Source organism: Panthera tigris, chromosome A1 (assembly GCF_018350195.1).
Source record: "Panthera tigris isolate Pti1 chromosome A1, P.tigris_Pti1_mat1.1, whole genome shotgun sequence".
NCBI lineage: Eukaryota > Metazoa > Chordata > Mammalia > Carnivora > Felidae > Panthera > Panthera tigris.
This window is the reverse complement of record NC_056660.1, coordinates 38,834,121-38,852,083: the sequence shown is the minus strand read 5'-3', so window position 1 is coordinate 38,852,083 and position 17,963 is coordinate 38,834,121. Positions and strand designations below refer to the sequence as shown.

At 35.5% G+C, this 17,963-nt stretch overlaps 1 long non-coding RNA gene across 2 annotated transcripts in view; it reads right to left on the bottom strand.

Moving 5' to 3' along the window:
- Nucleotides 1-954: 954 nt before the first annotated feature.
- LOC122236538 overlaps nucleotides 955-17,963 on the bottom strand; it is a 310,323-nt gene continuing 293,314 nt past the window's right edge. The window contains exons 4-6 of one of the 2 annotated variants that reach the window (XR_006214583.1): nucleotides 2,901-3,058; nucleotides 2,729-2,814; nucleotides 955-1,318 (exon numbers count right to left, since the gene is read on the bottom strand). This is a non-coding gene — a long non-coding RNA (uncharacterized LOC122236538). The remainder of the gene's footprint in view (nucleotides 1,319-2,728; nucleotides 2,815-2,900; nucleotides 3,059-17,963) is intronic. The other variant, XR_006214585.1, reaches the window with a different exon arrangement.

Here is a 17,963-nt window from a genome sequence, read left to right as displayed (position 1 = left end):
AAATCGTTGGAAGCAGGTTTTTCTGTTTTGTGTGGGTCTCTTTATTTATTTGCCCTATTAGGAGAGGATATGCATACTTGAAGTGCTGTAAAGGAAGGCAGTAGGTATAGTAACCATAGGAGACATGAAACTGAGGAAAATGTTTTCATGACAGGGAAGATTTAAAGAAAAAAAGCACACAATAAGATGGTTCCAGTGGCCTTTGAGGACGAAGAAGAAAAGGGGAAGAAAATGTCTTTTCCTAGTGATTCCAAGTGGTCTTTGTAATTGAGATTTTGCCAGTTAATTCAAGGCCAAATGTTTATAAATTTGAAATTTACTCTAAAATGTCTGCATATGCATATCTAGGTTAATTGTCTATGACTTTGGAAGTGGGTAATTAGCATTTGAAGGTCTCTATTAATAAGTGTACACTGTATACATGGCTATGACCAACCGTTATCTAAATTTGCACCGGGAGGTTTTTTTGTTTTTTTTGTTTTGCTTTGTTTTTGTTTTATTTTAATGGTAGGGATGCAAGAAATAATTTCCCTGGAGAAATGGATAACGTTCAAAAAATGTGTTTTGCAAAAAAATTATATAGGCATTACCATCTTTGCATGAATAAAGTATAAAACCTGATAAACTCAGCAGGCAAGTGCTTAACGAAAAATTCTGTCATCTGACCCAGTTAGAACACAGGAGTAAACCCGTGACTCTAGGTGCTTCTCAAAATGCCCTATAATGGAGGTGGTGGGGGTGGGAGGTCATCTGCTAGCTTATACTGATAATTTATATGGCTTTTTTTGGCTTCTTGATATTTAATATTTTTATATGTAGACAATCTTTTAGTCTAACATAGCACGTGCTAGAGTGGTACTAGGGAATGAGGGAAAACATCAATATTTATTCATATAATCTGAAAATTGTTTATTTTATTTTAATAATGCAATAGTAGTTCATTTACACCTTTGATCAGTTTGTAAAACTGATATATACTTCTGCTTTCTATTAATTGAAAAGAAAATTAGTTCTCAGTAATAGCTCAGTACCAAACACATGTTAATAGTCCTGTAAGGGTAATTACAGCCATGAGTAGGAGGGCTCCTTTATCATAATGGAGGCCTCAGCATTCTTGTTAATATGTAGCCAGTTGTTACAATCTTTAGGTAGAGAGTACAATTCTAGGAACAAGGTTCCTAATTTAAAATTATAATTTTTTTTTCATTTGGGAATTAATTCATTAAATCATCTAAATTCTTGCCTGCTACTGTTTGCCAAGGACTGAAAATATAAAAGCAGAAAAGAAATGGTCTCTTTTTCTGAAGCAGCTTACAAGCTGTGGAAAGAAACAGACAAGGAATTATTATTATACAGTGTATAATGACATGAATACATAGGCTGAAAACCCTGAGATTCAGAAAGCACAATTCTTTCAAGAATTACAAGGTGTTTTGGTAGATCTGGAGCATAAGCAGGGAGGAAAAGAAATGTGAGCTAAGGGTGGCTGATACCTAGAGGTCAGCTCTAGTTTGGATTTTTCCTGAGGGCACCGGTGTGAAATTGAAAAGTTTTTAAATGTGAAGTGGCATTCTCTCCATAGAGCCCTCCGCCCAACAGCTCCTTTTCATAGCTCAGTAGACAGAGAACGCCTGAGGCATATTCCAGAGTGAGACTATTGTGTCCTTTACAGAAGTCATTGTCACTGTCACCCTGGAGACTGTATCCTCCATGAGTCTCAGGGAAGCCAGAAGCACTGTCTTTATTCTCAGTGAAACGTCATCCATAATAAGGTATCCTTCCCTGAACCTCTAAGTAGATAGTTTTTTTTTGATTGTTTGTTATATTTTTCTTTGACAATATGACCCAAAAAGCATTTTTCTCAGTGGAATGAACCTCATCACATCTTAAATGCCTGGAAGGGCTATGGGTAGGTGAAAAATGCAAGGCAGTCTCCTGTTCAAATTTTTGACCTTCCACATTTTCTGAAGAGAAATGGAGGTGCTGATGGAGAGGGTGATCCCAACTGGAACAGAGCTCATGCTCTAGGACCCAGAAGCCAAGGTTAAAGAGAAAATCTGGATCCACAGTTTCGTTAACGTTGAAAAGCTGCCCCAGAACAGAATCAGAACGGAGCATTGGGAACAATGTTTGAGTTCATTATATCCACTAAAGGCTGTTCTATTTATCTTTTGGCAAAGTGTGGCAAGGAAATTGTTCTTAATCAGAAAACCCTATTTTAATATCTAAAATTTCAAAATATTTTGATGAAGCTTTAAATGTATTGCCTGAAAAGATTATTTCTTTTTATACTGATCTATCCAAAACCTGAAAGATGTTCCACCCCATACTTGTGTGTGGATCACAGCATGTATTACATTGTGTGTTATTTCAGGTTTTTCTCTTTTTAGAAGATAGCTTCAACTTTCATTCTGGTGCTAGTGAGTTCATGAGGAGTCATTTAACTTACAGATAAATTTTTTAATGTTTATTTTTATTTTTGAGAGAAAGAGAGACAGAGACAGAGTATGAGTGGAGGAAGGGCAGAGACAGAGGGAGACCCAGAATGTAAAGCAGGCTCCAGGCTCTGAACTGTCAACAGAGAGCCTGACGCGGGGCTCAAACTCAGGAACCAAACCAGGAGATCATGACCTGAGCTGAAGTTGGACACTTAACCGACTAAGCCACTCAGGTGCCCCAATTTAATTTACAGATAAATAGGGTCTATTATATAATCTATTTCTCTTACCAAAATAAGGTGGTTTTGTTCTTGTTTCTCTTTCTGTCTATAATTTTTTCTCAATTGGTTAGCACAGTGCACTCTTAAAAAACAAGCTGTAAAATATTAAAGTGTATTTTTTAGGAGAGAGATTTTTAAACATCATGATTGACAAAAGAGTGTAAGAAATATAAATATGTACATCAGCTTCAGTGACTCCTGAGATGTAGGGTTTTTCACTGTGAGTTTAATATTCCTTTTATACAGAAATATTTTCATAACTTCTCACCAAGAATGGAAATGCCTTGTTATCTTTCTCTCCTTCTTTCTTATAAACGTCCTCTTTTGTTTTGTAGGTTGCTGTTGTGAGAATAATAAAAGATAAGGCCAAAAAAATCAAGTGTTATTTTAGTGTTGAACTTTGATACCTGTTGCTATAATCAAGGTGCTTTTATTTCATCTCTCAAAAATGAGATACATGTTTTCCTGACTAAAACTTTTCTTTTTCGATAAAAACTTACTCTATCATATATGTTTTAACTCTAAAGACAGTGCACCAGCATTCCCTCAAAGAACGAGAATACCAGGAAGTTCAAAATACATCTATCATTCTCAGAATGAGGAAAAAAAACACCTTCTCAGTTTTTTGGGGTGCCTGGCTGGTTCAGTTGGAAGAGCATGTGACTCTTGATCTTGGGGGTGTGGGTGCTACACGTTGGGTGTAGAGATTACATAAATAAATAAATAAATAAATAAATAAATAAACAAACAAACATTTAAAACAAAAACTACATCCTCTTTGATTTCTGAGAATGCAGAAAGGTAAAGGAAAAGCATTAAACCATAAAAACCAACAACAAAAAACAATATTTAGCAAAGTTTATTTTTTCAAAATAAATTATATCTTTGACCTTAGTATTTTTTTAAACGTCTATGAAAGCTAAAAGAAAGCTTACTCTTTGTTAATCCCTAAAAACAGATAGTACTGGTCTTCTTTTACATTAGTTCCTGCAGAAATGTATATGGAAAAATTGACATAATATTGCATATTTACACGCACACACACACACACACACACACACACACTTACATGTTAAAACAAAATCTTTTAAAGGCTGTAGTACTTTCCCAAATAATTATCTTTAAATAAAAATATCCATATGTTGTGGGGTGGTTGGGTGGCTCAGTCTGTTTAGCATCTGACCCTTGATTTCAACTCAGGTCATGATCTTGCTGTTTGTGGTTTCTAGCCCCACATCAGGCTGTTCACTGACAGTGCAGAGCCTGCTTTAGATTTTCTCTTTCTCTCTCTCTGTCCCTCCCCCCACTTTCAAAAATAAATAATCATTTAAAAAATACATCCATATGTTGGGAGACAGTTCTCCATGGACTTTCTCCATAACTAAAATCAGCTTTTTCCAGATATCTTTTCAAGGATGCTTGTATAGAAAACAGCTTTGGAAGAGAGATGTAGTGCCTCTCTTCAGGGCAAAGAGTAGATACATTTCCTGAACAAAATAATACACCACCTCTTTGCAGGTGTTCTTGAATATTGTGGCAGGTTTGCTAGCATCCTGCTTACAAAATTGAGGCTTTCCTAGGCTTATGGTTCCTTAGCTATGATATAAACCTGTGGTGCACATGTAGCATCTACCTGGGCCCCTCCTCAGCTCTCCTGTTGGACTTGGGGAGCAAAGGGAACTGATGCAAGCACTCAGGTCATCCTGCCTTCCTGCATGTTATGTAATACAGGCATTTGACTCCAACCTAGAAATCCCCATTCTTCTGCCACCATCCATAAATCAGGGGTAGGCAAATTTGTCCAGTTACAAATAGGCTGAAATTTCAAATTTTTTATACTTCTCAGCACCTTAATGATGTGGTTTTGGACTGAAAGGGGTCTGGAGCCATTAGCCAAGAAAGAATTCTTGAGACGTATTTGGTTCAAAAAGGTGATTTTATTAAAGCACAGGGACAGGCCCCATGAGCAGAAAGAGCTGCCCTGTCACTGTGAGGAGACTGATTATATGCTTGGGTGTTGGGGGAGGTAAAGGCAAGGTAAGTTTCCGAAAGGATTTTCATATGCTGAAGAAGACTTGTGATACCGGATGCCTTGCTATTGTCAAGCTTAAGCTGTTTTTCCCTCTAGCAGAGCATTAACATTAAGACAGTAGGGAATTCCTGTTATATTCTGCCTGCCTTAAGTATTTGTCAATAGGCTGCAGGCTATAAGGAAATTTAATTTTATCTACCATTTCCTTCTACCTTTGTTTCCCATATCACTTACTATATACACAACTACACAAGCAAATAATGTAAAAGGACATCTATCTTATGTATGTTTCTATTGTTGATATATGATTACTTGGGTAAAGCACACAGTTCTTTTTCTTTTAATTTTTTTTTTTTTGATAGAGAGAAAGCACATGCAAGCACACAAGTGGGGGTGGGGGGCCAGAAGGAGAGAGAGAGAGAATCCTAAGCATATTCCATGCTCAGCACCATCCCACGACCCCAGGATCATGACCTGAGCAGAAACCAAGGATCAGATGCTCAACTCAGGTGCCCCAAGTGCACAGTTCTTAAATGTACAAATTAATGAGTTTTGACTAACATATACCTACCATATCCCCCACAAAATATAGACAAGTTCTATAACTTTGGTGATTTCTCTTGTATCTCTTTCAACCAGCCCCTACTATGAACATTTTCAGTCAAAAATTGTTCTTATTTCTTTCCCCATAAATTAGTTTGTCTGTTCTTGAAGTTCATTTGTATTGAAACATTTTGTATGGGTTCTTTTTAGTCTACTGCTTGTTCTCAAAATAATGTCCTGAAAGTCATCCATACTGTTGCGTAGATTGTATCTTGCTATTTATTGCTGAGTAGAATTTCATAGAATTTATTTGTACAATTTGTTACCCATTCTTGTTTTGAGACACTTATATTTTTTCCAGTTTTTAGTTCTTATGAGTAAAACTGCATCAAATATTCCTTATAAGTCTCTTTGTGAACATATGTTGGGTAAATATCTAAAAGTGTTTATAATATAAAACAGGTATATGGCATACATTTAGCTTTTAAAGAAACTGTCAACTAGATTGGCAAAGTGGCTCTACCATTTTATACTCCTACTAGGAAAGTATGAAAGTTCCAGTTATTCTTCATCATCGCCAACGTTTTGGTTTTTTAATTGTACCCATCCTAGTGAGTGTAGAGTTTGTTTTGCATTTCCATAATGAGAAACAATGTTGAGTAATTTTTCATGTGCTCACTGGTTATTGGTATATATTCTTTTGTGAAATGTCTGACCGAATTTTGCTTATTAAAAAAATTGTGCTATTTATCTTATCACTGATTTGTAGAGATCTTTTATATATCATTTTTCAGACACACATGCATAGACACATATACTCATATATTATATGTGTACATGTATTAAAAACTTCCAATCTATAGCTTTCATTTTTATGTTCTACTGGTAAATTCTGATTAATGAGTTTTATTTTTTGTGAAGTTCTATTTATCTTTTTGAAAATTTTTGAAAAGGGCACTGTGGGTTCAACCCATTTTAAACTAATTTTTTTTATGGTTTGAGATATGGGTTAAAGTATATTGTTTTTCTTTATAGACGCTGTTTTTCTTAAAAGATATCCAGTTGCAGCACGACTGACAATAGCCAAAGTATGGAAAGAGTCCGAGTATCCATCGACTGATTAATGGATAAAGAATATGTGGTATATATACACAATGAAATATTACTTGGTGATCAAAAAAGAATGAAATGTTGCCATTGCAACAACATGAATGGAACTACAGTGCATTATACTAAGTGAAATAAGTCAGTCAGGGAAAGACAAATATTATGTGACTGTGGAATTTAAGATACAAAACAGATGAACATAAGGGAAGGGAAACAAAAATAATATAAAAATAGAGAGGGATACAAACCATAAGAGACTCTTAAATACAGAGAACAAACTTAGGATTGCTGGAGGGGTGCTGGAGCGGATGGGCTAAATAGGCAAGGGGCATTAAGGAGGACACTTGTTGGGATGAGCACTGGATATTATATGTAAGTGAAAAATCACTAAATTCTATTCCTGAAAACATTATTACACTATATATTAACTAACTTGGATTTAAATTAAGAAAATAAAGATATCCAGCTGTTCTACTATTTTGTTGAAGACTTGCCCTTCTCCAATGAACTGCACTGATGCAATTCAACTGCCTATGTATGTGTGTATCTTAACATATTACATGCCTATAGTATCCCAAAGCTGAACTCAATAGTCATTTCCAGGTGTGTTGGTATTTATTTGGTATTTGTAATTTTGATTAATAATTAATTTTTTATCTGTACCTGAATATAGTACTTATATATCAGCCCCAAAGCTATTTCTGCATGAAAAAATAAAGTTTTCCAAATAAAAATTTCAGTTTTGGTCTAAAATACCATGTTCAGATTAATACCTTGATTGTCTCAAAATATAAAGAATATTTTACAAAAGCAGCATATAGATAGCTTTAAACAGATGTTTATGAACTATTTTATAGACCATATAAGACCATTAACAAAAAGGCTAATGTTTATTGGCTGTCTAATTCTCAAATCTCTTATTTTGAATCAAATTTGCATAGGTTCCCAGTGCTCTTCAATATAAAACATACTATTTGTAAATACATACTATAGAAGAAATCCATTGAGAATGTGAAGTAGTAAGATATTCTCCCTCTGGGGCACCTGGGTGACTCAGTTTGTTATGCATCTGACTTTGCCTCAGGTCATGATCTCACAGTTCAGGAGTTTGAGCCCCACCTCAGGCTTGGTGCTGACAGCTCAGAGCCTCCAGCTGGATTCAGATTCTGTCTCTCCTCTCTCTGCCCCTCCCCCACTTGTACTCTGTCTCTCTTTGTCTCTCTCTCTCTCTCTCTCTCTCTCTCAAAAAACTAAACATTAAAAAAATAAATAAAGTAAAATAAACATTTTTTTAAAAAGACATTCTATCTCTGTACATATACAAGAAATAATAATATCTGCCAACAGAAATACAATTTATAATTCTTCAAAGAACTATAGAGAGCTTTTAAGACTCATTTTACTACAGCATAGTTATTACTTCCTGAATGAAACCTTTAGGATAATGGATTTTTAAAATTCTCTTTTCTCAAGCCATTCAATCCAAACTTTCTGAAATATTTTGCAAAAGCCTAGAAATGTTACTAATGTTAATGTACAGTTTCATATTTAAAGTCCCTATAAATGATAGTTTTAGATGTTATACATCTCTAATAGATAATTTCCATTACATTTTAGTAATGTACACACCACAGGAGATGATAATAGACATGGAAACCAAACTTAACGTTAATGAACTTTCTACATATTAGACACTTTGGGTAGAGTTTTTGCATGGTGTGCAAGGGAGTGGAAGTACAACTCTAATTGGCCTTAATTGGAGATGCATAATTAATTCTCTTCATACTGTGCTAAAATCCCAGTGTCTGTTGTTTCAATTGGCCTCTAAATATGAAGATGAAAAAATGTGGTATAGTAATAATGTTTATGAAATAAACTTTGAAATATAAAATACTTCTTATAAAATAATCATGGATCTTTTTATATTGATATGTGAATTATTTTTCCTTTCGTTTAAGACTACAAACTAATATTTAAATATATGTGTTGGAAAGATGATTGTATGAATTCTCCTTATACAAACTAGCAGTTTTAAAAGTCACTTATAAAAGAACTCACCAAACTCCACACCCAAAAAACAAATAATCCAGTGAAGGAATGGGCAGAAGATATGAATAGACACTTTTCCAAAGAAAAAATCCAGATGGCCAATAGACACATGAAACGATGTTCAACGTCACTCATCATTGGGGAAATACAAATCAAAGCCACACTGAGATACTACCTCACACCAGTCAGAGTGACTAAAATGAACAACTCAGGAAACTACAGATGCTGGCGAGGATGTGGAGAAACGGGAACCCTCTTGCACTGTTGGTGGGAATGCAAATTGGTGCAGCCGCTCTGGAAAACAGTGTGGAGGTTCCTCAAAAACTTAAAACTAGATCTACCCTATGACCCAGCAATAGCACTGGTAGGAATTTACCCAAGGGATACAGGAGTGCTGATGCACAGGGGCACTTGTACCCCAATGTTTATAGCAGCACTTTCAACAATAGCCAAATTATGGAAAGAGCCTAAATGTCCATAAAGTGATGAATGGATAAAGAAATTGTGGTTTATATACACAATGGAGTACTACATGGCAATGAGGAAGAATGAAATATGGCCTTTTGTAGCAACGTGGATGGAACTGGAGAGTGTTAAGCTAAGTCATACAGAGAAAGACAGATACCATATGTTTTCACTCTTATGTGGATCCTGAGAAACTTAACAGAATTGGGGAGGGGGAAGGGAAGGGGAAAAAAAAGTTACAGAGAGGGAGGGAGGCAAACCATAAGGGAAACCATAAACTCGTGAATGCTGAGAACAAACTGAGGGTTGATGGAGGGTGGGGGAGAAGGGAAAGTGGGTGATAGACATTGAGGAGGGCACTTGTTGGGATAAGCACTGGGTATTGCATGAACACCAATTTGACAATAAATTGTATTTAAAAAAAAAGTCACTGGGGAGCCTGGGTGGCTCTGTCTGTTAAGCATCTGACTTCGGCTCAGGTCAGGATCTCACAGTTTGTGAATTTGGGCCCCATGTCGGGCTCTGTGCTGACAGCTCACAGCCTGGAGCCTGCTTTGGATTCTGTGTGTCTCCCTCTCTCTCTGCCCCTCCTCTGCTCACACTCTCTCTCTTTCTCTCTCTCAAAAATAAATACACATTAAAAATGTTTTAAAAAGTCACTTACAAGAGTATGGTATAGTGGAACTTATAAATAAATAAATAAAATTAAGGTTTGAGATTAAACTTTCAAAAAAAGTACTAAAATAAATCAGGAAGAATTCTGAAGTAATATAAATTACTTCAGGATTGATTGCCAGTCTTAAATAAATTCATAAAATAATAATTTGAATCCTCTATTTTATTATTCCCCCAAACACTACATCATGAAAATTTATATTACTGTCATAATGATATGAGAGAATTTTTAAATGCAGAGAAGAAAGCACGATTATGGAAAAGAAACAGAAAAACAAAACATGATGTTGCAACTATGAAACCATTTTAATTTTGTTTCAAATCCATTTAAATGCATTTTTAGTTCAATAATGGATTGACTATAATCAGATCACATTACGCTATAATTGACTCATTGAGTTTAATGTGACAAGAGGTTGTTAAGAGGCATGTCTTGTATATTATTTATTTGAAAGATCAATTTTTGGATGATCTTATTGATGTCTACAGATAAGCTGATGATGCAATCCAGAATTGGGAATTGGGGATACTGTTATTTCTTCCCTGTGAGAGTACTTATAGTTAAAATCTTTGTCTTTATGTTAAAATAATTATATATGTCTTTATCTTCAAAATAACCAAAAACATCTGTACTTTGCCGATAAACCTCCATGAAGTTTAAAAATAACTGAATTACTGAAGGCAAAAATGCAGTTTCCTCCTGTGCAGTATGTTTCTATCAATACTGCATATGTCCTTTGTTATGACTTAACACATGATGTAATTTACAAGTACTTGAAAAATTACCAAGTATATTTTATCAATAGAGAGGACTATTTTCATTGATTCATTCAAAGATGATGTTTTAATGTTTTAACTATTCTCAATTCCTCACATATGGAAGAATGGTTATTATTACTGCCCAATATTCCTGGATAATTGCTTGAACACTATATAATCCAACAAAACTGATAACTATAAAAGTTTAGAGAAAATATGTCCATCATTCTAATTTTTCTGTGACAATGGTTCACGCATATGGCTTATGATGAAACACAACTGGAGATTAAATTCATTGAGTTACAAAGTGTATCTATATTAACTCCACAGATGATATGAAATACTTCCAGTATTAAAAAATGAGAAAACCCTGGGGTGCCTGGGTGACTCAGTTGGTTGAGCATCTCACTTTGGTTCAGGTCATGATCTCACAGTTCGTGAGTTCCAGCCCCAGGTGTGGCTCTGTGCGGACAGCTCAGAGCCTGGAGCCTGCTTCGGATTCTGTGTCTCCCTCTCTCTCTGCCCCTCCTCCACTTGCTCTCTGTCTCTCTCTCTCAAAAATAAATAAACAATTTTTTTTAAATGGGAAAACCCTAATGTTTAATATTGGAAAGGAGCTAAAAACCTGAAATTTTGTTCAATGTATGGGAGAATGCCAGTTTTATTCACTGCTATAGATGGAGTATATTACAGTGCTGCTTCTTACAAGGTGCTCACTAAATATTTGTTGAATGAATGGATGGATGAGTAATGGCTGACACAGATAAATCAAATCAGTCAGTTTTAGAACTAGATATTTCAGTGAATACCAGTTTATTCGAATATATTTATGAAACCATCAATATCTCGGTAACAGTTTCTTTGCTGTTGTTGTTGTTGTTAAAATTAATACAATCATTTTCTAAATGTTTTAAGGAAATTCAATGCAGATTGAGTAGAAACTGCCAAATAAATGATGCCTTTCCCACTTTCGCAAAAGCTGTCAGAGTAATCTGGTTTAATCATTTCCTGCTATGATAATAGCACCCTTCTTGACCAGGAAAAAAAACAAAACCAAAAACACAACGGAACTCCTGAGCGCTAAGGGATGAAATGGAAGTGCCTAAAAAATCATAGCAGACTTTGGGGCACCTGGGTAGCTCAGTCAGTTAATCATCCAACTCTTGATTTCAGCTCGGGTCAGGATCTCATGATTTGTGGGTTCAAGCCCTGAGTCAGGCTCTGTGCTGACAGCGTAGAGCCTGCTTTGGATTCTCTCTCTTCTCACTTTCTTTTTTTTCCCTTCTCTGCTCTCTCTCTCTCAAAATAAATAAATGAACTTAAAGAAATTTTTAAAAAATCACAATAGACTCTTTTTTTTTTAGTAGTGGTTTCAACTACTGCACTTGCAGGCTATAGTAGATACTCACATTTTGACCAGTACAAACACACATATTAAAGATCTATTTGCCCTAACTACAAAAAAAAAAAAAAAAAGCTAAATCTACAGTACATATTACAGGTAAAAATAGGACATTCATATTTGATCAGGTCTGATTCCAGTATACATACTGTTTAATCCCAATTTACTAAACCGCATGCCCAATATCTTTTTTGATGTATTATAACATATCATTCTGTAAATGCATTTTACACCAACAGTCTTAAAATGAGCTTTCCTTTACTATATTTTTTTACTGATGTAAATTATTAAATATTTATCTACTACTACATAGATACGAAAACAAAAACACAATCCAAAAGTTGTGAAATTACTAGGTAGTCATTTAAGTTATAAGAAATATGGAAAATATTGAAGGTTTTATCATCACAGAATAAAACAAAATCTTTTTTGAGTTTATGCATTAAGGGTCAAACACCCTCTATGGTGTTGATGGGTTAAACCAATTTCCTCCTTTTCAGAATATATGTAGTTTTCTTGGATGATTAGACTGAATGTCTTTTTAACCCCATTAAATACACCCAAATATTCATGTATCCAATAAGGAGATCAAATAATACATGCATATATCACTTCACAGTTCTTTTCTTGGACACAGTATTTGTGTGGTTCTATTCTCCTATGATACTTATTTTTGTTATTTCTTTAGTTACCATTCCAGACTGAATTAAACCACAGTTTGAGCTTTCAGTTTATGCGATGATGATGACACTATTCTGCATATAATGGTCCCTTGTCTCTTTTTTTAGTTGTCTATTACTGATAGAATATGAGTAACAAGATCATAAACATTCCTAATTAAGCCATAAGACATGACAGGCTGTGAATTGTGTTGTAATATTTCACACCTAGTGTTCTGCTAAGCATGAGGCTGAAGGCTCCGAGCCATCAATGCACCTAAGCGTGAATTAACTCTGTGCAATTCGTGCCCTGGAGTATCTGCCTTTGATTATGAAACAGTGAATTTGTTTGGCAATTAAGAAAATAACTTTGTTTTGTGTTTGCCCTAATTTAATTTTATGCATGCAGGTTAGACAATATCAGTTTGTTTGGAAAAAAGATTTTTCAAATAATTTAAAATAGACTATGTAATATAATATTCTAAAATCAAAGAGAAACACTATTTACATTTATTTCTTGGATACACTATAGCAAGATTCTCACTTTTGATTTCAACACATTCACTTTTGATGACGATTGACACAATTCTGTGGAAATCATTTTAAAGCCTTTGAGGGTAACTATTGCCTGATGCCCACCATACCATAATGAAATACAGTCTGAATGGTTTTGTCTCACTCAACTATTACCTTAATGCTATAAATGCATGACAGGTAAAAAAGAGAGGGTCATGTTTCAAAGGAAACACCACAGAGGCAGGTGACTTCTCAAATATAACATAGCTAACATTTAGAAAATAATATAGCAGTATATTTTGTGCTCTTCAGATAGTACCCCTTATTACACATGTACTTTGAAATAAAATCATTGAAGATAAAATAATAGCTGTAACATAGAGCTAAACCTTATTTTTAAGTTACTAGGAATTATATAAATGTATAATGTACCATAAAAATTGATAAATTGGTAATCAGGAGAATAATGGCAGGCCACTTAAACAAAGCTATTTAAATGGAAGTATATTATTTTGATAAAACAAATGTTTCTTTGAACACTATTTAATGTCATCTTGCTTTTCCTAATAGTCCTGTGTTCATGATAGAATCAAAAAAGGTGTACCATAAACTTTGCTAGATTGCAAAGAAAATATATCATTAGTTTTAACAACATAGGTTTTGATGTTAGCTAAAACTCAGTTTGTTTTCATGTTACTAATCAAAATCCTTTATGTTAGCATAAAGAACTCCCTTTAGCATTTCTTGTAAGGCAGAGCTAGGGGTCATGAGCTCCCTCAGTTTTTGTTTGTCTGGGAAAGTCTTCATCTGTCCTCTATTTTGGAAGACTTACTGGGTAAAGTATTTTTGTTTGATTTTTTTTTTCTTTAAGCACTTTGAATATATCATTCTACTCTTTCCTGGCCTGCAAGGTTGCTGCTGAGAAATGTGCTGATAGCTGCAGTGGGTTTCCTTGTATGAGATGAGTTTCCTTTCTCTTTTTGCTTTCAATATTCTTTGTCTTTGATTTTTGACAGTTTTATTATAATGTGTTTTGATGTAGTCATTTTGGGGTTGAATTTGCACAGAGACACATAAGCTTCAGGTACCTGCATGTCTGTATCTCTCTCCAGCTTTAGGTAGTTTTCATACATTTTATTTTTAAATCAGTTTTCTGTCTCTTTTTCCGCTTCGGGCATCCTCATAATGCAAAAATTGTTTTTGTTGACAATATCCCATAAGCCATATAGGCTTCATGTGCTTTATAATTATTGTGTTCACTTGGTAGTATCATGTTTCCTACAGTCTTGTGTTGGTGGCTCCATGTTTGATGGAGCAGTCACCTGTTCTAGACTTTACATATTGGTTTTGGTGCAGAAAGATCTTTACCTGTGGGAGAGTGTGAGGGTGTCAGCTGGCTGAGGTGTGGCAATTCCAGCTCCAGGAAAGACCCAAGGGTGTTGTCTCCATGCATCTCCATCGGCTGAAGTCAGCATTAGCGATGGGTGCAGGGGTTCTCGGTGGCCAATGCTGCGGGTAACTGTAGTGGTGGTAAGGGCTATTAGGGTCTTCTGTATCAAAGGCTGGTGGGGGACCTCTTGATCTCTTTTTTTCCCACAGGGATGTGGTGGCTGAGTGAGACCCTCGTGGCAGCAGGTCTGGCTTGCGGGCACACTAGGCACACTAGCGGTGGTAGGAGCGCTTCACCTGGTGCGTGGTGCCTGTGGAACAGCCATAGTGCTGGCAACTGGAACACAGGTGCTCCACAGAATGAAAGCAGCTCCAGGGTCCAGGGCACTGGGTAGCCCCCCACATGGTGGCTCAGGTGCCTAAGCAGCTGTAGAGCAGGGTCTGAAGTACTGACACACATGGTAGAGCCAGGGTTCTGAGGTGTGAGGTGTGTGCGTGGTTGGGAGAGAGACTGGACACCCTGGTCCTGGACAGTGCGACAGTACTCCTTCTGAGGGGCACACAGCAGCCTTCCCTCTCCATATGTCTGTGGCAGCAACAGCTGTTGGTTACCTCAGTGGCAAAAACTGCCGGTGTCCTCTGTGGAGCGGGCTGCAGGGGTCCACCATAAACTCTACCAGTAACTTCATCCTCTTGAAGTTAGACACAGTGAATTGCTCTGGTGATATTTAAAAGCTTACCTCCCCTGGAGCCATTTGCTTCCGCTGCAAGGGTAATAAACCTAGAGATATTTTTTTTCCTTTTTACCCCAGAAATATTTGATGATTATTTAGAGGTGAACAAGGTTAGGGGATCTCAGACCTTTGGGGTTTCTCTCCTCTGGTGCAAAATCTGCTGCATGTTCAGATAAATATCTAGCCCTCATTACATCATCATTTAGGGAACTGGAGCATGAGGAATGACTATAGGAAGTATGTACTCTTTAGTTTAGAATGATACATTATAGAATTCTGGAACTGTATACACAAGTCTGGAGTGTGGTAATTAATAGTTATAGGACCACTGGAAAGTAATTTACTGACTTATTTTCTAATCTGTCTTATCATCTCGATTGAATATTTGAATTACTTGAGGAATACTTTTTATTTTTTCCAAGATAGAAGTTACATGTTTAATATGAAATAATAAAGACAACAACACATTGTATATGAACAATGTACACACAGTCTTTGTACATACTGGCCTGGCCTGGCTGACAATCTCTGGGTTTTCTACACACCTTTGAGGAGAACTTTTTAATTGTCTTTCTTCATATATCTTATTGCATGACTTTTAATACTCTATCACCTAACTAATTAATTACTTAATTTCATCCAGAGATTGAGACAGAATATATTGCCTGTATATTAGGAAACTTTACAACACACAGTGAGAATACATGCATTACAGCAACGACATTAGGAATAGAAATAGAAAGGATAATTTTAATTTAGCAGTAGAATAAATAGAATTAGTCATTCATTAAATGTATCAAACATAAAATAAAATAAATTTTAAGTCTACTGAGTATTGATTGTGATTCTTATTTCCTCCCAAATGCCTTTGTTTATTTCTAAAATTGACATAATCTAAAACTTTGCTATATTTGTTCTTTTTTCCCAAATAAAACATTTTCCAAATATGACATGAGGGAAGAGACTACATCTTATTTACGTTAATGTGTCCAGTGCCAAATGTACTATTTAGAATACAACGTTTGAAAGTAAAAAGAACATAATAGGAGGAGGATGTGACGGGAATAGAAAATTACTAGAAGTTTAGCTGTAAAATGGGGGTTTTAGAATACATGGGTACTCAAGTTAATAATGTTGCACAATAAACCACTTCAAATTTAATGGTTTAAACTTAAATCATTATTTTTAAAGATTCTGTGGGTCAGAAATAAGGGCAGGGTTTGACATGAAAGGAACTTATTTAAGATAAATATGGAAGCCTACGATTTTACTTCTCATTTCATTATCTATGGTGGCTCATTGGTATTCCACTAGTGGTTTTATTGATTGATTTGAATTATTGATTTGAATCGTATTCATCTACCCACCTGTTTCATGCATAAGCAGAGATAACTGGAAGTCTGGAAATGTTACACTTGGAAATATTAAACCTAGTGGTAGTTTCAGGGTAGTGAGACTTCTGGCCAACTAGCTTTGCTCAGAATGGTGTTCCAACAGAGCAGAGTTAAAGCTGATAGCCTCTTTTGACCTACCTTTGGAAGATATATAGCTTCCTTCCCACATATTCTGTTGGTCAAAGCAGTTATAAACTTGTCTAGATTGAAGAAGAAGGAAATTAAATTCTACCTCCCATTGGGGAAATGACAGGTTCACACTGAAAAAGAACATTGGGATGGGAAATGTTGGTATCTCTTGAAAATAAAATTGTTTACCTGGAAATTGGTGAAATTGCCAAAGTAAACTAGGAAAAATATAAGACTGATGTCTTAATTTTGAAAATGCATTCATTTACTAAATGGCAATAAAAGGGGAACCCATGAGTCAGACATAAGAAAAGTGTCTAAATTAGGAAGAAAATTAGAAAATTCAATGAAATGGAAAATGAAACAGGCCAATAAGAGTAAACAATTGTGCAGCGGTATCTAGGAGGAGAAAACTACCATGATTATTTAATTAAGGGGATCAGACATTTGGTAATAGTCTCATGGTAGGTATGGTAATAGATTCATGAAGGGGAGAAAGTCTCAAGTTTACTGACAACAGTAAGAATCCCTCCCCAAATGCCAGATTCTAATCCCAATTACTCTGCTCACTAGTTAGACAAAATACTTAAATGTCTATTCAACTTGTTCTCATCTCATTGGCTTGTTATGAAGATTAACATAGGTCATAAATGCTTAGAACAATGCCTGGAAATATTAATTAAATTAATACATTTTAAAAGACTTTTAGTTCAGTCAGTTGTATTCACTACTTGGACCCACACTGGCAGAGTAGGAGTTTGGATGTAACAACACAAGATTTTTAATTCCCAAGAGGCCAAGAAGGAGTTCCTATGCTCTTACCTACTAGTGAAATCCTTTGCCCCACCTCTGAGGATGAGTCATCAAATATACATCACAATGTATATAATATAGCTATTGTTAAAATCGTTGACTTTTTGTTAGTTGCATATTTAGTTCGAAGAGCATGCCACTTCTATCAATCCATCAAATACTTTTCAGACATCTGCTTTAATGGGCATCAATTATACCTTGTTACCTAACAGGAGAGTAAATATGCTATGCCCAAACTATACCCTCTTCTCTATCCCAGACAAGACTATGTTCTGCATCATTTCAACAAAGTTACTGTTTATTTGCTATTACAAATACATTAGTAGGAAATTTGGCATAATCACACAGGTTGCACCTTTCATTAATACTAAAATCTTGCATCAACCCTTCCACCCGAGAAGGATAAGTGGAAAGGACCAGATAAAATTTAAAGCACAGTTCCATAAAAGAAGCCCAAATTCTTCTGGGCACATCCCATACGCTGTGATTTAATTTAACTGCCCCCCAACAGTGCAACTGCAAAAATAAAAGTGACTTTGGTTTATTCTCTAAAGCCATCCATTTCTCTTGTGCTTGAT